Here is a 15,840-nt window from a genome sequence, read left to right on the forward strand (position 1 = left end):
ATGTTCCTTTGCTGTGCTACTTATTTGGGGCAGGAGGTTGATATGGAGAATCCCTTTGATTCCATGAAGACTACAAACATTGCCCTCAAAGCATTGTATTAAGCCTTAAGTAAAAGAATCTTCTTGGGTCAGTATGCCGTTTTCTACATATAGTCCATCTTTAGCCTCAAAGTGGTTCTCAGTTAAGGGCAGCACTGCCCTGGGGGGAGGGGGACACATTGTTGAGAAATGTGTGACGGCATCTTTGGTCATCATAACAACTTGGGGGATGGTAGTGGCCACAAGGAGGCTAACATTCTGCGCAACAAAGAATTGTTTCCCGAGATTCCAGTAGTGCCTCAGCTGAGAAGTAGAAATTCAGGAGGGGAGTTGGAAATTCTCTAAGAGAGATAACTTGCCTTAGAAAAACATTCAATTTGCAAAAGTGTTCTGCTTCCTCACCCTGGAATTACGGATACTAGAACCTGGATGTGTAAGATCACATACCTTCCCAACATTATATACTTTACCTAGGGCATCAGAATTTTTACAGAGGATTCCTTAGAATGTGTCACTATTGTTGAAAGACAAATCATTCTTGTTTCCTCTTTGCCCAACGTACACCGTCGCTTTTGAGAAGACAGGACACAAGATGGTGTTTAAAGGATAAGTCTCCGATTTGGGCTGGGTCAAGTAAGCCCTTGTGTTCTTATATAATCACACCAGAAAGGGCTGAGTCTGTGTGTTTCCCCAGTGGGAAGGGTGAGGTAGGCTGCAGCTTCCCTAGGAAGTAGTTTCGTATGTTGTTTCAGGGCCCTGGGGAGAAGCTTGAATAGGCTTTGCGATCCGGGCAGTCATCAGGGGAGCAGATGGAAGGAACCAGTCTCCTTCGGTACATTAATTGAGGGAAGGATGAGCCGTAACTGAGACACTGTATTTTGATCCCCCCCAACTGGGCACTGAAAACCATAAATAAAAACAGGAAACCCAGTTGGGTTTGTTTTTTTTTTTCTTATTAAATTTGAGGAATGATAGCCCAGCTTGTGCGTAACACCAATTAACATTCCATTCTTGCTGAAAGTTGATATGTTCAGACAGGAAAATGGAGACAAATGATTTCATACAGAAAAGGGGAAAGGCAGTCGTAAATACCTGATTTTTCAGTATCTAGTTTGTATTGCATACTCTGTATTTCTTATGTGACATAAAGTAAAAAATATTAGCAACTGGGAAAGACACTGGAACAAATTCAGACTTTATTTGAAAGAGTCATAGTTGGAACTTAATGTCAATAATAAAGAATATGATTCCCGTAGGGTACCGCATTAAAATTTTTTCCCACTGTTTATTTTTCTTTTTAAGGAAGAATCCATTTCTATAGTGATACATTGGTTTATGTACACACAGTGACACATAAAGGCCTGGAATCCGTTTTTTCAGACTGAACTGGTATTTATTTTTTGTATTTCTTGAAGAGAAAAAGACTACACTCCACTTCCTGGAAATACACATTTTTTAGTGGGTTATGTCATACAGGAACTGGGAATCAACTTGATTTGTGGAATGTTAAAGAAATTTACAAGTTAACTGATTCGAAACTGACATTTTGCAGCCAGGAGAAATGCTAATAATATAATACTTACCTTCCAAAGCCTGACTCAAATGTCCCGTTCTGGTACCCCCTGCAGAAATTAATCCCCCCCGTCCTCCCTCATTGTTTCCAGAGTAACGTCTTATTAATGTCTTTCATAATACTGCTTTCTATCTTGTTTGTAATTATGTCGGGGTTTTATTTATCAGGCTGTAAGCTCCTTGAAAGAGTTGGCCTTTGGGGTAGAAATTAATTTAGGACAGTCATCATAAGTCCGGACTCTAGTTGTGGCTGTAGTTGGTATAACATAGGGCCAAACGACTCGGCTTGTCTTCATCTGCTAAGGGAGGGCTAAGTGCCCTTAACTGGGTGCCTCCTGCGTGACCTTCAGGTGCCCTTAGGGAGTATTGGGCTCTTGCTGCTCAGTATACAGTCAGAGTGCACATGTACCCGTGGAGAGGAAGGGTTGTTTATACCTATTTCTCTCGAGGGTGTGGAATCAAGATGTGGATGGCTACAGTGAATGCCTTAGACCCAGGCAGGACGGGCCCCTGGCCTGGGTTTCATGCTTTAGAGGAGCCTGTGCTGGCCCTGCTCCTGCCTTGCCTCCCTTGATGGGGCACAGAATCCAGGGTGCCTGACACCCAGCCGCACTCAGGGCATTGGAATTCCCTGACTAAATGGGAACCGCACGGGCTCTTCTCAGTCCTTCCTCCTAACAGCAGATTGGGCCACCTGTGTCCTCAACCCCATGCATAAGGGGCAGCAGTTTGCAGACATCGGGCAGAACGGGGACACACAGACTGGGGTGGCCGTAAGCACCACGTGAGGCCCCTTGTCCTGCAGGGAGGAGCTGGGGATGTGAAGGGAAGTGGGGCCTGTTACTCAATGCCTGGCATGGGTTCTACTTATCAGAAGAGTTTCTGTGAAACCCTGAAAATCAACTTCTGTGACCTGTATTGAAATAACTACATTTGTGGAAAACCAGAGAACAGGTTAGAGGGAGCTTCTTTCCATTGCACATAAGTGACATGTACGAACATGACCGATGTGATTATATAAATCTTTATGGCAGATGCATTTCAAGAATACAGGCATACCTCATTTTATTGCGCACCATTTTATTGCATTTAGCAGACACTGCATTTTTTACAAATTGACGTTTTGTGGCAACCCTGCATCACGGCGCCATTTTCCAACAGCATTTGCTCATTTAATGTCTCTGTGTCACATTTCGGTAATTCTGGCAGTATTTCAAACTTTTTCATTATTATATTTATTGTGGTGATCTGTGATTAGAGATCTTTGATGTTACTATTTCAAAAAGATTATGTGCTGCTGAAGGCAACATTTTTTAGCAATGAAGTATTATTTAAGTAAGGCATGTACATTTTTTAAGACCTAATGCTATTGCATACTTAATAGACTATAGTATAGTGTAAACACAACTTTTATAGGCACTGGAAACCAAAAAATTCATGGGACTCACTTTATTGCCATATTCGCTTTATTGTGTGGTCTGGTACCCAACCCACGATATCTCTGAGGTCTGCTTCTGTATGCTTATTCAATAGAATGACTATACCACTAACTAAAATTGTATTGAGAGTCATTCTCAAGTCAACATTTCTAAGAACTTCCCGTGTTGGATGCAGTGTGTAGTGCAACTCATTTTTGTCTGTCAATATGAAAGGGAAGTAGAGACCAACCTCTGAGCGGGCAGGTTGGGTCATACCCAATCGCACACCCGCGTCTGACAGGGAGAGTCGTAGAAGCAGAGCCTGGCCCATCACCAGCAGCCCGACGATGACTCTGATCATCATGAAGCCCTATGAACAGCAGCTCAGGGAGGGAGCAGGTCTTGACTTCTCTGTTTATGATGAAAAATCCCTGGTTTTTTTTTTTCCTGAACTGACCCATACAGCATGTAGGGTGATACTGTTGCCATTGGATTTGGTGGTTTGGGAACTCCTTATCAACCATCTCATTTTGAAAGTGGGGAAACTGAGACTCAGACGAGCAGTTTGTAACCAGGTTAAGTCTGAATTCACCAAATAGATTATAAATGAATGGCTTGGAGAGTACTAATGTTTATATTCTGGCTCTCGCCCATCATCCCCTTTCCCTTCCTCTTCTCCCCACAGTGGGATCCAGTACTTTAGAGGGTATCAAACTAGGTTCTGTAGACCTCTTGGGTTCTACAAAGGGTATGCAGAGATTCCACAAATGTTCAACAGTCCATTTTTTGAAACATATTTTAAGTCTTGTTAAAATTGTAATTAAAAAACAACTAGCTCATGTCATATTTTGACACAGTGGAGAACACTGAGGCATGAACTTGTACCTCCTGGTTAACTTATTATTTATGTAGACCTCAGAATAAAACTTCTTTTGCCACAGTTGCGAATACTGGAACCTCTCCTAAATGTATCATTGCTTAGGAAAAATGAAGTGTTCTCTTGATTCACTCCTGTGTGTATCTGCTCCCTTAAAATCATCCAAGTGCGTGTTCACGACAGCACACGCATCGTGCTATGCTCACTGTATGACATGAGACCACTTTGGGGGCCGTTCAGAGCAGTGCCGGGGTTGACGTTTTTATATCCAGATGTAATTGCCAACGCCCGTGCAGTTAGAACCAGTCACTCCCCAGGACAGCCCCCGTGAAGCCACCTGTGGATAGAGAGGAGGCTGCACCTTAAAATGAGGTCATTCTTTTTGGGGCCTCAGTAACTTCACATGCTGGGATGAAGTCCAGGATCGGCCTGCCGTAAACCAATTTCTGTTCTGCAGTGAACAGTATTACAGTGACTTTTCAGTGTTTTTTTGGAGGGCCTTTATACAATCATTAGACAAAGGAGAGAATTAGCATTTTTCCTCCAAATGCCTGTGCCTAACACACAGTTTGGAGAAAAAATCCACTTTGTACCATAATGGAAGAGTGAGAATATTCTCCTGTCTTTTCAGTGACTTAGTAAAATTCTCACTAAGTGAATTACATTCTCCTTCGCCAAAGTTCTCTTTTTCCATACTGTCTTTCCTATTAAAAAGACATATGTCTTCATATGAAAACATTTTCCACTCTGTAGAAACAATCAAAAGATAACAAGTAAATAGTGAACATGGGAAGACTTTTGACAGCTCTACAAATTATAAAAGTTCACTCAGGGATTTTTTTATATGGCACTGATAAGATTCCCCAAATTGCCTTATTTAAGATCACTCATTTATTTAATACCACAAGAATCACAAAAAAACAAATTGCTTACATCCTCTCCTTATGCCTCTGGCAATAGATGGTTTCCTCTTCTAATGCCAGCATTGGTAGCGTTTAGTAAACATTAAAGAAACCTTGTGGATTCAGAAACTTTTTGATAATCCTGGGGTAGAAAATTAATGAAATGGAGTTGTGGCATTCAGTCAACAAATACTGATCACTTCCATGAGCCAAGCACTGTCAATGAACCTGAGGGACCATGGTGAATAGAAGCGGACAAGGTCTCTGCTCTCATGGCGCTCATAATCACAGTGGGGAAACAGATCTTGATCAAACAGTCACACAAAGAAATACATAGTTAGAAACAGAGATAAGTGCAATAAAGGAAAGGGACAGAGTTCTATGAGGCCCTGTGACTCCGAAGCCCTCGTGGGCTGGGGGTCAGGGAAGCCCTCCCTGCTCACCCACACCGGGATGTGAGATGCTCACAGAGGTCACCAGCCCCCTACGCTCAGAACCTGCCTGGATGCGGGCCCCACGGATGTGCACATCATGCAGTCTGTGCTTATTTTCTCTGTTTCTGTTTGGAATAGTTCATTTTACAGCACCCAGTTGGCACCACCAAGTTGACAAAGTGAAGCAGGACCAGAGATCAGAGAACAATGTCATCTTTTACAGGAGAAAATAAATTGTTTATGCTTGTTTCCTCTTCGTGCGTGTTGTATTTACTATGGGGACCTGGCAGGGTTTGTGCCCCGGCTTGGGCAGCCGAGTTGCTCCCACAGAAGCCTGCAAAGGCTGCCAGTGAGTACTGAGTAAATCAGACCAAGAGCATGAACCGAGTATAATGGAAAAAACCCAAAGCCCTGTTGCCTCAGCACCTCAGTGAAAGTGCAGGACACACCTCAGAAGCCGAAAAGGCTCCTGTAACTCCCTTCCCACTCGACCTCTCCTTGCCATGACACAACCAGGTCTGTTTTGTGAAAACTTCCAGTTGCCAGTACATATTTCATAGTTAACAATGGAGTGTTTGTGCCGGTTTCGTTTTCACTTTCACCAGTGAGGGAAGTAGAGCACAATGGGGCAGTGCACAGGGCTGGGAACAGGACACGTTTTCTTTAGGATTCCCAGGACTGGGTACGTGGAAAATGCCAGAGCCAAGACAAACATGAAAACCCATCCAGATTCTCCGTTACGCATTCTCAGTGGCAGTAAAACACATTTTGAGTTGCCATCTGATAGGTTGGCTCTGCCTCTGCAGTAAAGGCAAATGCTGTTGACCACTGTGAGCATTGCTTCCATGTAGAAAGAGAATGTATTCCATGCAGTACAGGATGCTGCTGTAGGTGTGCACGTGTGTGTGTGTGTGTGCACGCGCACGCGCGCGGGTGGGTATTTAATTGCTCCGAGTATACTTGTGAAGTTCATCAAACGACTGTTTTCCTTGTTTATAAAAGATAGTCATTCATTTGACTCACCTAATTCTAGCTCCTTCCTAAGTTGTCACTGTTGCGAATCAGTTCTGGACAAAAACAGTTTAACTGTATTGTTACCACCTGGAGGATGTTTTACTCAGAGCAAGGACAGGATGTTCTTTTCTTCCTCCATACATCTGTTCAGCCAGCTAATGTCCTATCAAGGTATGATATAGACAGGGTCTGGTTGTCACCTGGTTGTTTACATTCCATCCTACAGACACCCTGTGTGATGCCATTCACATTTCAGAAGCTTGAGGCCAAGTTTGAGTGTAAAGACCAACCATTGTCTTAAGGTTGACGAGACCAAATGCTTTATAGAAGTTTTGCAGCCAAAGGGTTTCTCAGAGATGCAGAAGATGGAAAAAATTTTGTTGCCCCTTCCACTTAACATTCTTATGGGAATATGCCTTCTGTGCTTGGTCAGGGACTAGTCTGTCAAACTGTGTTTAATGAGATAATTCCATCTCCCCTAAATTTCCTTAACTCGTGTCCCGTTAGGTGCATTCAATGGAGTATGAGACACAGTCCTCGGAATTGAATATAAAACAATGTCTCTATAACTTGGATTTTTACATCCTCTTTAATTATTGGGATGTGTGCGCTTCTTGGGTTTTACAGGTGTCACTGCTTACTTCCTTGTACGGAAGGGAAAGGTGGCAGTATCTTCATTTTGCTTGGGCTTTGCTAGTCTCCTAGTGCAAGTTCCTGAGTTGAGATGTGTCATTGAAATTCTGTTACGTTGGCCATAGCCATTTTTATTCGCGCAACTCCAATGTTGTACTACTTTAGTGTTTCCCACAGTGCCTTTCTGGCACATGGTAGGCACTTGATAAATACATGGTGAATGAATGAAATGAATCCTCATGATTCTCCAGTGCCTAAAGAATGAATTCCAACTCTGTAGCACGGCATGCAGAGGGGGTTTTTCAGTGTAGCCCCAACCTGCCCCTCCGTCCTGTCACTCCCACCCAGAAATCACCCCCATACACGTAAAGGCATATTCCTTATCATCTAACACAATCAGATTTCTCACTACTCTTTAAGTTCTTTCCCAACTCCCTACTTTCACAAATGAATGAATTTCCAACTCTGCTTTTTCCATGTTGCTGCTGGGGGTCATTGCATCATCATTGATAAGCATCTAAAGATGCGTTTGTTTGTTTGTTTTAGATTCAGCTTTCAGCTAAATCTTCCCAGTTGCCCACAGCATCACTCCCTGATAGTAACTGGAGCTCTGAGGGAGTAACAGTTACACTTTGAATATCTGTCTGGGCAGCCAGTCCTAACCTTCAGATAATTATTGTTCTTCATCCCTACTTATTTGAGATGACAAGCCTTCCTGCACCTCCCCAACTTGTGCACTTACATTTTCTATATGGTATGTTTAAATTAAAAATTAAGACCTTTGGGGATCTTTGAAGGAACCGTAGTGTCACAGGAAAAGGTTGAAAATGTCTGCATTATTGTTTCTTTTAGTCATTTTATTTAGTCCACTTGGGTTCTTGAGAAGATTAGGTACGTGTTTCTCTTAATCTGTATAGGTCTCTCCGAAAGTTCAGCTCAGACTTTTATACGATTGCTTTGTCATGCTGGATTTTCTTTCACATTGTATTGACTTTATTGCTAATATTTCAAATTTGTTTCTCGATGATGCTCTTTGGGCTGCTGAACGATTCCTCTTGCTGCTACCACTTTCTGTTTTCCTTTTCTCTAGGGATTGAAACACAGGGTGAGTAACATTGTGGCACCCAACATCTGTAAGGATACTTATGACTTTTAAGTCCCTCATAAATTTGAATGTTAAACTTTACAGTTGCCTTTGGAGGAATAATCTACCTTCAGATCTCAGGGAAACATCCAAAAGAAGGAAGGGGAAAGTGTAGGAAAATTTACTTTAGCACTGCTTTTATATTTATTTTGAAGGCTGGCAGCATCTATCTAAAAGTTGGTCTGTAAATTTAACAACTCAACCATAAAAACCCCAAAATAAAGGAGAAAAATCTCTACTACTTCTAGGTTTGGGTACTAACATAAAGTTACAAGATTTCTCTTCAGCCATTTAACAATTTTTTTTTTTTAATTTCTAAAGCTATCCTTCCCTTTCTTCTTTACTATTTTTATTTTGATGAATTACTTTTTAAAGGTCACGACGCTTTGAAATGTATGGACATGTTTTCTGAACACTGTTGATGGATTCCACGGTGACGCTACGGCTATCTGCACCTTATGTAACGCTGGATGATTTCAGTGAGGTGGGGACCGCACATGGTATCAGTTCTTGTGGGAAAATATGCTTCAGTGGCTTACTGGCACTGCTCTTGGAATGTGGCATTTAAAAGTACCTTTTTACAGTGGGAAAGAATTCTGTCAAGAATAAACAGTCTGACCTTGTTAAATGGGCCAAAGTCGGTCTGTAACCTAGTTCCAGAAAACTAGCTTTTACTAGTTTAGAAAAAGCAGATGAGAAAAATTGCAACTAAAACTTTCTAAAGAATGGAAAAAGTTCCTATGAAGAACATGAAATAAGTTCCAGAAATGAGGGTCTTCATATATACTCATGAAAATGTCTTTACTGGACTATAAAATCCCATTTTTCCAGAGTGGATGAAAGATGAGGACTACAGTTCGTCAGAAAAGCAGATTTTCTTTTTCCTGGAAAGACAAGACTGGCTTATTGAAAGGAGCTGTGGGAGGGGCCTTGTAGCATGGACCAACCGTGGGAAACCAGCTGGCTTGGGGAGATGAAGAAGTAGAAATTGCCGCTGACTCCCCATTGCCCACAGGTTAAAAAGTCTCTGGACTCTGAGCTGTGGGATGCAGCAGTCTGTTCCTCACCTTTCTCTCCATCCCCTCTCTCCCACCCACCTCAAACCCACCCACACACACCCATGCTCTTGCCACTCCAGACCTCCTTCCTCTTGCTTGAAGGGATATGCCATTAGATTTTGTACCTCCAGGCCATTAGATCTTCTTTCTGCTTACACTGCCTTTCCCCTTTTCAGCCTAACAAACTCCTACTCAGTCTTCAAGACTCAGGGCAAATGCCACTTCCTCCCAGAAGTCGGCCTGACTCTCTAGGATAAAGTTAGGCACTTCTTCTGTGTATCTTTGATTTGCCTCTAATATAGTAGCTATCATATGATAGTGTCTCCATGGGTTTGCCATCTATTTTAAAAATAATAACATTGTAATATTAGCTGTAGCATTTAAGGTAGCAAGACACAGACATGTGGTATTGCTCTGTGATTGTTTGTAGTATGTGTGTGTGTGTGTGTGTGTGTGTGTGAGAGAGAGAGAGAGAGAGAGAGATGAAATAAAAGGTTTCTGAGTAGAGGAGGTAGAGGGAGGCTGGCTTGGGTGTGGGTACTGAGTGAGACTGAGAAAGGGATGCTTCCCCCCAAACATTGGCTTTCCTGAAAGGTGTCACTACAGCCTGTATCTGCATCCATTTTGAAATTTCAGCGTCAGGAACAAAACTTGTTTTATTAATCACTTTCATTGCTAAATCCTGTGTTTATATTTAAATGATATTCTGAAAAAAGAAGATTTCACTGCTTTTACTCAGATGCATGACTGTCAAATATTTGGTTGGTTGGGTGTTGTCTGAGTGGGCTAGAGCTCAAAGATGGTGGTTCTAGGCACAACCACTTTTAATGTTAAACAACTAATCTATCAGTAATAACTTAAATTGAGGAAAATTTTTAATGAATTATAGTAAAAACTAGACTTTGTGTTCTAAAAAAATGTGTAAGTTAAAAAAAACTTTGTAAGTTAAAAAACTGTAAGTTAAAAAAAAACTGTAAAAAAACTGCAAGTTAAAAAAACTAAGTTAAAAACAACTAATGTGTAAAATAGATAAACAATCAAGTACTTTGCAGATGGGCTTATGGCAAGGTTTTTCAAAAGTAGCCTCTGCAATCGAAACTAAAATTTAATAGATTAAAATTCATTTTCTGAAGCCTTTCCAGGATTATATATATCATGTAAAACTACTTATTCTATCTGACCACTGTAGTTCTTACTGTTTCTTACATACAAAGGTAGTAAAAAAAAAAAAAAAAAAAAAAGCCAAAATAGTCCATTGTGAACTTATTTTTTTCTTAATTAATTAATTTATTTATTTTTGGCTGCGTTGGGTCTTCATTGCCACGCGCGGGCTATCTCTAGTTGCGGCGAGTGGGGGCTACTCTTGCGGTGCGTGTGTTTCTCAGTGCGATGGTTTCTCTTGTTGCAGAGCACAGACTCTAGGCATGCGGGCTCAGTAGTTGTGGTGCATGGGCTTAGTTGCTCTGCGGCATGTGGGATCTTCCTGGAGTAGGGATTGAACCTGTGTCCCCTGCATTGGCAGGCGGATTCTTAAACACTGCGCCACCAGGGAAGCCCCATTGTGAATTTAAAAGTGTTGCCATCCAGGAAAAAAAGAGACTCACATGTTCCTTTTGTACCCGAACACAAATTGGCCACAATCATCATGGCTTTTACTGGCATGTTGAGGTTAAAAATGTAGCACAACATTTAGGATTTTGACAATATTGAGTAAACAATCCATTGAAGTGAGAAAAGCATCTTCAGGTTTGAACTTTCTTTAATAATGTTATAGTAAATCAAAATATAATCTTTGGGGACGTCCCTGGTGGCTCAGTGGATAAGAATCCGCCTGCCAATGCAGGGGACACGGGTTCAAGCCCTAGTCCGGGAAGATCCCACACGCCAAGGAGCAACTAAGCCCATGAGCCACAACTACTGAACCTGCATGCCACAAGTGCTGAAGCCTGTGCACCTAGAGCCCGTGCTCCGCAACAAGAGAAGCCACTGCAATGAGAAGCCTGTGCGCCGCAACGAAGAGTAGCCCCCGCTCACCGCAACTAGAGAAAGCCCGCACGCAGCAACAAATATCCAACGCAGCCAAAAATAAATAAATAAATTAATTAATATATATATATAATCTTTGTCTTTTCTTTATACCTATTATTCTATTTTTATTTCTAAAGTGATTCCTTGATTTCAGGACATGGGACTGAAATACCACATTTAAATGCCATGTTGCTGCTACCATACCTATAGTATAATCCAAATTGTATTTTCCATCAGGTTTCTTTTTTCGTTGGTGGTTTATATACTCCTATTTTTAAAGGAATCAAATTTTCTTAATACTGATTATAGTTCACAAGTATTGTTCTATTATATTTAAGAAAAATATATTCATAAATTGCTTTAAATATCCAATAATTATAGCATCCATTTGCTCTGTAATTTTATTTTTAGAAATTTGATATAAGGAGATAATTTCTGGAGAGAAATTGAACAATTTGTACAATACAGTTCACCAAATTTTCTGCAGACATTTTCTCCAGTTTTTTCTCCAGCATTTCCTTCCCTTTGTAGCATTTGTATACATGATTCAGTCCTTTCTCTCAAACTCTCATCTTTGTTTAATCAATTTTTTTAAATCTGCATTCTTTTTTGATTGCTAAAATTATTTGAAAATTCAAACATTCCAGATAGGTAAAAAAAAATGATAAGAGAAACTTCTCAATAATCTTTCCTCTCAGAAAAAAACACTATTAACAGTTCGGTGAATGAACTTTCATCTTTTTCTATTTATATGCAAGCGTGTGTGTGTGCAAACATGTAGAACACAGTGTCCATACAGGTTATTTTTGTGTGGGGTTTTTTGTTTACTTTTGTCCATTTAATTTATCTTACACAGTTTTCCGTATCTAACATATAGCCTGTTTATTCTTTCTCTTACCTTCATGGTGCGAATATACGTAATAGTTTTACCTAGTCTCCTGGGATGGACCTTTGGGGAGTTTCTCTTTTGGGGCTACAGTGAACATCCTGGGCTTATATCTTTTCACCCAAATACTAATATTTCTGTAGGATAAGTTTCAAGAAAGGGCATTACCAAGACAAAAGGTAAAGAGTATGCACATTTTTTTTTCTTTTTTTATGTTCAGTTTTATAAGAAACTCCCGAACTGTCTTCCAGAGTGGCTGTACTATTTTGTACTATCACCACCCTCAACAGTGAGTGAGAGTTCCTCTGGCTGCACATCCTCATCAGCATTTGGTGTTGTCAGTGTGTTAGATCTTGGCCCTTCTAGTAAGTGCGTAGTGGTATTTCATTGCTGTTTTAATGAGCATGCACACTTCAAACTCTGATAATGCCAAGTTGTTCTCCCAAAGGATTTCTCTTTCCCTCCTCGCCTCTTAACAGAACATGATTGAGCTCTCTGTCTCCTCTCTTCTGAGTGTCTCTGGTGATCACCTTTGCTGGCCCTTCCTGATCCTCTTCCCTACTAAGAAAGCATCCTGAATGTTCCCACCTCAGCCCTTTCACAGATCTCACCCAGGTCCACCAATAGAAGTCTCATGTCTGTGCAGAGACCTCCCCGTCGTCAGCTCAGCCCAGGGTCCCCTCTGAGCATCAGACCCTCAATCCCGCTTTTCCCTTCACGTCGCCACCTGGTGTCCCTTGGGCAGCAGAAACATAACATGGCCAAAATGTCACTCATTAGCTTCTCCTGGCCCAGGCAATTCTGCTTCATTTTCCTTTCTTTAGTTTTATTATTAGTAATCACCAAAACTGGAACCTCAGGTTTTTTTCTGGATTCATTTGTGTCAACATGCATTTGGCTACAGGTTCTGAATATTCAATCAGTTATATCTTGAAGAATAGTAATTTTTAAATCTGACCTAAGAAGTCTGGAGATAAATAATTCTGCAATTAGTGCAGTTGCTCAGTGGTATCATCTTGAGTCCTATAACCAATTATTAGGAAAATTCCATTCTCCCCTCCTCAGTGAATGACGTTTTCCCTCGTGGTCTCAAGATGACTGCTGCATCTTCAGGCATTACATCCTCATACAACAGTGGTCTAAGCAGTGAGTAAGGGAGCCGGGGCCAAAAAGGGTTTCACTGCCTTTTTGATCAGGGAAGACAGTCTTTTCCAAAAGCTTTCTTCAGACTTTCACTTACTTTTCACTTACTCCCAGAACTGGATCAGATACCTACCCACAGACCAATCACATTGCAGGTAAGCATTTTTTTTGCTACCCAAGGAAAATCAGGTTGTGTTAGGGAGAGAGGGAGTGTCTGCTCCGTGACAACCAACAATGACAGGCCTTCATTGATCTAGGAAACTCCCCAAGGCAACAGGGCCACTCTCTAGGTAGAAACTTATGCTCCTGGTTCCTGTCAGAGGTGCACAGATATATTCAGTGATCTCTAATAAAATAGTTTATACAGTAGGGTGCTTTTTTCCTTAGTGCTCCACATATGTTAAAAGCAGAAAGCTTTAGAATTTTATGGGGATGTTGATTAGGCTAAGAATGCAGGCTTACTACTCTCACCAGGCATATAATACTTTAGGTTCTTTAATAACAGTAATTAGCAAACATTTGGGGAGCACTGGCAATCTACAGATAATCTACAAGTGACATCTCCACATGCAAACTTGATTGGGTATGTCAGAAGCTAAGGACAGTTTTTAAAACTGTGAAGCAGCAAGAAATAGTCTGTTAAACTAATTACTTTTTAAAGGATATTAATTTCATTAATATATTATTTAGATATATTACTGTAATATATCAATATTTATATTACAAGCATACCTCAGACATTTTGCAGGTCTGGTTCCAGACCACTTCAGTAAAGCGACTATTACAATAAAGCTAGTCACGCAAATTTTTTGGTTTCCCAATACATATAAAAGTTATGTTTACGCTACACTGCAGTCTGTTAAGTGTGCAATAGCATTATGTCTAAAAAAATGTACATACCTTTATTAAAAAATACTTCATTCCTGGGAATTCCCTGGCGATCCAGTGGTTAGGGCTTGGCACTTTCATGCTTTCACTGCTGTGGCCCAGGTTCGATCCCTGGTCGGGGAGCTAAGATCTCGCAAGCCATACGGCATGGCCAAAAAACAAACAAATAATTCATTGCTAAAAAATGCTAACCCACGCCTTGAGCCTTCAGTGAGTCATAATCTTTTTCACTAGTAACAGCAAAGATCACCGATCACATAACAAATATAATAATGATGAAAAGGTTTGAAATACTTTGAGAATTACCAAAATGTGACACAGAGACATGACGTGAGCAAAAGCTGTTGGAAAAATGGTGCCGATAAGACTTGCTCAACTCTGGGTTGCCGCAAACCTTCAGTTTGTTAAAAAAATGCAGTATCTGTGAAGTGCAATAAAATGAGGTATGCCTGTAGCTAGCTAATATATTTATTAGTTATTATTATACTTACATGTGTTTTTTAAAGTACTACTACCTTACTTTTAAAAACATATGTATGCATAAATCTGAAGTTGCCTCTACTTCTCTATTCTAACCAAATAAACCTAGGTGAATCAGGAGGCAAGCATTGTTCGACATGGGAGGGTCAGGGAATGCTTCACAGGGGAGGTGATTTTTGAGCCAGGTCTTCAAGAACGAGGAGGAGTTTGCCTGGCAAGCAAAAGAGAAAGGTGCCCTCTAGGTACAGAATTGGGAAAGAGCGGAGCACATGCACAAAAAAGTGAAAAGTACGTGCGTTGATGCGCAGGGTGTCTTGGGAGAACATAATCAAACTGTTTCTTTGTTTCTAAGGTTTCTTTTTTTTTTTCAAAAGATCACTCTAATGCAATGTGATGAATGAGTTGATAGGAGGCTTTGGCATAAATTAAGAAATTGCTGGCAGGGAGAACAGAGTGGAGGCTGTTTTAAAAGAGATATGTGATGAGGGGCTGAGTGAAGGCAGGAAAGAGAAGAGATAGAAACTGTAAATGGAGATACAGAGAAAAGTAGGGAAAACACATCATAGGCCAAAGTCTGATATGAAATTTACCTATGGAAAAAAAAGAAATAATGTTTGTTTAAATTGAATAAATATCAGTGGTCATAATTCTCTTCGTATTACACTGTTGTGGATAATAATGTAGACACATACTCAAGACATAGCAGCCAATATCGATGTAATCATTACTATTTTTATTGGCAATGGTATAAATATATATGGTAATTTTTCTTGATGTGATGACCATTTCCATTCAAAATGGAATAGATGGTGTAATGTAGAATCTGCATGAGACATCTCACTAGTAGTTGTGTGAATCAGAAATTTTCCAGTGGTTTAATGTTTCTCCCAATTGTAATTAAGATGAATCTGTCATAAAATGGCTTTTTTTTCATTTACAAACAGAGCCTTTTTCTAAAAATATATCTTTTCATCAGGATTTAAATGATATGTGCTTTAGCTTATTGGGCTGAAAGACCCAGTAACATGGTTATATTGTATCTAATCAGCCACCTGTCTTTCTGTTTCTCCTTTTTCATCCCCATAATCCAGCTTTTGCTAAAGTTGGCAAATTATATACCTCACCATGTGGTCATTATATGACCAAACCCTAATGAGGGTTATGTAATGTAAATGGCCACAAAATGTCGTTATTTACTCTTTTCATTAGACAACAAGCACCTTGAGGGAAGAAACCGGACATCACATATATTATGCTCACTAAATAGTAGTTGGTAATGATGATGTGCTTTTAAGATGTTTATGTCCATTATAAATGTAATATA

At 40.4% G+C, this 15,840-nt stretch overlaps 1 protein-coding gene across 3 annotated transcripts in view; it reads left to right on the forward strand.

The window, feature by feature from the left end:
• Nucleotides 1-15,840, forward strand: part of CDK6 (cyclin dependent kinase 6) — a 227,453-nt gene that overhangs the window by 111,008 nt on the left and 100,605 nt on the right. The gene's annotated exons all lie outside the window — the stretch shown is intronic.

This window comes from Eschrichtius robustus, chromosome 8 (genome assembly GCF_028021215.1).
Source record: "Eschrichtius robustus isolate mEscRob2 chromosome 8, mEscRob2.pri, whole genome shotgun sequence".
NCBI lineage: Eukaryota > Metazoa > Chordata > Mammalia > Artiodactyla > Eschrichtiidae > Eschrichtius > Eschrichtius robustus.